The sequence below is a fragment of the Amblyomma americanum genome, chromosome 3 (genome assembly GCF_052857255.1).
Source record: "Amblyomma americanum isolate KBUSLIRL-KWMA chromosome 3, ASM5285725v1, whole genome shotgun sequence".
NCBI classification, from domain to species: Eukaryota; Metazoa; Arthropoda; class Arachnida; order Ixodida; family Ixodidae; genus Amblyomma; species Amblyomma americanum.
Genome location: NC_135499.1, coordinates 139,001,494 through 139,005,702, shown reverse-complemented (window position 1 = coordinate 139,005,702; position 4,209 = coordinate 139,001,494). Strand labels below are relative to the sequence as shown.

Sequence of the window (4,209 nt, the reverse complement as noted above, 5' to 3'; positions counted from 1 at the left end):
CGTTGATGCTTGTGTCACTGATGTGTGGTTAAGAGGTTAATTAAGTACACAATTGCTTGTGAATCTTAAATGCTGGAGAGACTGGAGGGCATTTGGGAGGCATCTATCTGATTCGACGCCCTTCTGCAAACAATCTCCAGCGTCCTAGACAAGGAGAACTACATGTGCGTTGGCAGTAAGTAGCGTGCCTATCAAGTGAGCGTCAACCAGCTGCAGACGATCGCAAATAACCTTTGCAAAAAGTTTGTAATCTACATTAAGGAGGGAAATTGGACGATATCCCTCAACTGTTTTCAACCGATTGGAATCTGCAGTGCTTTCTGAATTAATATAGTATGCCCAGAATAGAAAGTGGGGAAAAAAACCAACATCGTAAGAAGCCTGGAAAACCTCCATCAAGACAGGCGCTAGGCAAGTGAAAAATGTTTTATAGAACTTGCTAGTAATTCCATCTGGCCCAGGAGATTTCTGAGCCGTCAGGTCAGAAATCGCAGATTAAATTTCGTCCAAAGTGATAGGCCCCTCCACTACAGCACGCTGCTCATCGTCAAGTCGGGGCAAGGCTTCGAATAAGTGACTGTAATCTTATCTCACATTTGTGCCCGCACAACCACCAAACACCTTCCGATAATAGTGAAAGAGAGCCTCAGTAATACCAAAACCATCGCTGCATGTACAACCACCATACTGAATTTCCAATATTTATTTAGCTAGAGCAGTCTGCTTTTCATCACTCTGGGCCCGAAGAGATGGTTGCTCGTCCAGAAACCTACTGGTCCTAGATCTTATCAAGGCACGCATCAGGTCTGCGGCATCAGAGGCCACAGCATCCAAACCCATATTCACGCTGCGCGTTCAGTAGTGGAGACAGTATCAGATGAGATCGAACAAGTAGCTATTATTCAGATTGACCTTGCCAAGGTGTGGAGTTCGCTGACCTTTCCGCGAACTCGTTGATATTGTCTCCGCAGGGAAGGCCGCTCCAGCGGGGTCGGAAGTCCCCAACAAAGGGGCCCGTCCCGTCCCTGCCTCCCCTTCGTGCAGCGGACGTCCTCGTTCACGCCGCGCCGTCACGGGGATGACCCGCCGGGAAAAACGCTAACCAAGTACAGCTGTCGACATGTGGTTGTTAAGGGGCTGACGAGGTTTCGGGGGCGCACGAGATACGGCTGAGTATTAGCCGAGTGACCGGAAACCCACTATTCCCGTAACGACTGTGTTCGTCTCGTGCGGTGTATGCAGTAAACACTTTAGGGATCGTTTTGTCGCGTGTGCGAAAGAAAGTGGTAACGGCTGGGCCGTGGGTGCCGTGGGAGAGGGTGGTCGCGTTTGTGCTGTTTGTCTATTTGATTGCAACCTCTCCTTTCCCAAATGTTTAATCAGCACTATTTCCCCAATCTGTGATTAGTTGGCGGAAATCCTTATTTTCCTTTCCCTGACCACTGATTGATTGGCAAGATGGGTCGTTTGTTATCTTATTGGTTGCTGTCCCCGCTTAGGGCGGAGACAGAGGGTTTAAAACCAAGCGCTCTGGGTTGAGCGGGGGCTGAATTCGTCTGATCCACGATTTAGTCATGTAAATAGTTTTCTCCTTGCTTTGTTTCTTCTCGTTTTTTTACCTATGTTGTAAATAAATAGTTAACCTTCTCCTTTCCTTGAGTAATGTGAATGTTTGCGAGTAGAACCACCGGGTCATCAAGAAACCCCGATTTCATCATCAAGTAGTTTCCTCTCATCGCCACCGAAAGGGGAAACTCAACTCAAGGCCTTTGATGAAGTTCGTCACGATTTCTTGTTTGCGGTCTTAGAGCATGCAAATATTGGAGATGTTTTGCTTAGGGGCATAAGACTATGCTATAAGGAGTCCTATACAAGGCTAATTGTTCACCAAGAGCTAACCAAACCTATTCCATTGAAATTATCTGTTCGCCAAGCTGTCCATTATCGCCTTTGTTGTCATGGCCCTATATCTTGAACACCTTTGCCCCAGTATTATTAACTGCACATCTATCCGTGGTTTCTCCCTGGCGCAATGTGAAATTAAGATTGTAGCCTATGCAGATAATTTCGCCCTCTTTTGTCCAGACAAAAACAGCATGTTTGAGGCATTGCATTTGACTTAATAGTTCTGCGAGGTATCAGGTGCGGCTCGTAATCTAGATAAATAAAAGTGGTTTTGGTTGGGCCATTGGGGTACAATGTTAAGTCATTATGGTGGCATAAGCTGGGACTGCGGGACCCTTCACTACCTAGGGGTTCCTCTTCACCAAATTCGCAACAGTGGGGATAGCGGTCCGGACCCCGTAGAGTATCTGTTACGGGTCCAATTGGACTTATTTTTTGTAAATGTGGCGGAGAGTTTGAAGAATGCTTCACTCCCGCCACCGGTTGGCCCGGTATTGCACTACCTCCGGGATCGGCCTGGTCTTTAGCGCGTCTTTACTATCCTGTCTTTATATCCCATCTTTCAACTCTCCTACTATCTGCACGTGGTAGCGATTGTGGCTCGACTTGAGCCAGTGAGCAGGCCTGTGCACTTTCCTTTTCTTTCTTCCTGGCAGCAACAGACAGACAGACAGACGCAACAGTGACGCCTACTGGGATTCACAGATAGTCTTCATGAGGCGACAAACCCAGGCTTGGATGGGCAGTGAACTGCCAGTGTTTGCTGGGGCTCAAGTCTGCGACGTTTTTTTATTTCCAAACTTGCCTATGCGTTGCAGGTTCTCGACTGTGCGAGGAAGAAAGTGCAGGTGATGCGCAGAATATTTTCTATGTTCGTATGGCGTTCCCAATGCGTCACCATAATCTATTTATTTCTCTAGAGTCTGGTAGAATCGGCCTTGTTTACTTATTCGTGCACCAGCTTGCTTCGAGTTTTTTTTCTTTTTCAAATCGTCAAACCACGCTTTTTTAGTAGCTGTGCTTATTAGGCGTCTCAGTGCTCATTTGCCTTTCCTATTCGCACCTGCGGGACACACTCGTGAGGGGCCTTTACGGGGATTCCTTATGGAACTTGCTGACACCTTCAATTTCCTCACTGTGCGCTTTTCTTTAGACTACCTGTATAGCCTCTCCAGAAGGTAGATGACTCAGGTGATTACAGAGTATTTGTTCCCTGTACCATTGTATCGGCAACGTTTTCTGGAGTTCCTTGACGCCAGTGCTTTAAAACGTGTTAGGCGAATGTGCATTTCTTCTACCGCAAAAACATTCTCCTTTAAGCTGCACACATCCACGCTGTTTGTGAAGGCATGGCTTCATGCTAAGGAGATGCTTGCGCCATGGACGGTGAATTGCCGCCAGTGCAATACACCAGAGACAATTGGCCACTATTTTTTTCTGTTCATTGATGCTATATCCTTCGGTGATATATTACAACGAACAATTAAGAAGGACATTGACCTCACACCCTACAGTATCCGTTTTTTGCCTGTGAAGAAAAACTGTGTTGTGCCATATGATCTGTTTATGTTGCTGGGACTATTTAGTCTCTGGAAGAGCCGCATGATGTACCGCCACGCCGAATCACCACGGTCGTCGAAATCTTTGTTTCGTGAGCAATGCGCTTTGGTGCGGGGAGTATATGCTGCCCTGCAAGAGCCGCCTAGCTGGCTCCCCTATCTGGATGCATGTGTGTGCCTCCCAGACGTTTGATGTTTTGGAAGGAGGGGTCATGCAAGGGTAAGGTGGCGTTGTGTTTTGTGGCGTAGGCGTGCTTAGACTTTTTTTTCGGCACTATTTCCATGCAATAAATAAAAAAAAGGCAGGAAGTAGCGTAGTCGTTTTCACGCTCAGGTGCGGAACGGAAGGATGGTGGTTCGAATCCCATCGTGCACAAAGATTTTTTTTCTTATCCAGTTGAAGAGTGTCACTGAGGACGGACGGACACCGCAAGTATGAGCCATTAAAGGCTTTCGCCTTAATAACCGCCTGTTGCCACTTGTACTCGTAAATAACCACTGATTATAAATAATGACCGACGCCAAGTTCATCACCATTACCATCACCACCAACACCATCATCATCGGCCCGACTGCGCCCACTGCGGTAAAAAGGCCTCTCCTATTAACCCTGTCCTGTGCCAGCTATGGCCACCTTACCCCAGCAAACTCATCCGCCCGCGCGACTTTCTGCCGCCCCCTGCTACGCTTGCATTCTCTTGAAATCCACTCCGTTACCCTTAAGGATCAGCAGCTACCTCGATTT

At 47.4% G+C, this 4,209-nt stretch overlaps 1 pseudogene; it reads left to right on the top strand.

Moving 5' to 3' along the window:
- The first annotated feature begins 2,286 nt into the window (after positions 1 to 2,286).
- Positions 2,287 to 2,430, top strand: LOC144126415 (U2 spliceosomal RNA; annotated as a pseudogene).
- Positions 2,431 to 4,209: the final 1,779 nt, after the last annotated feature.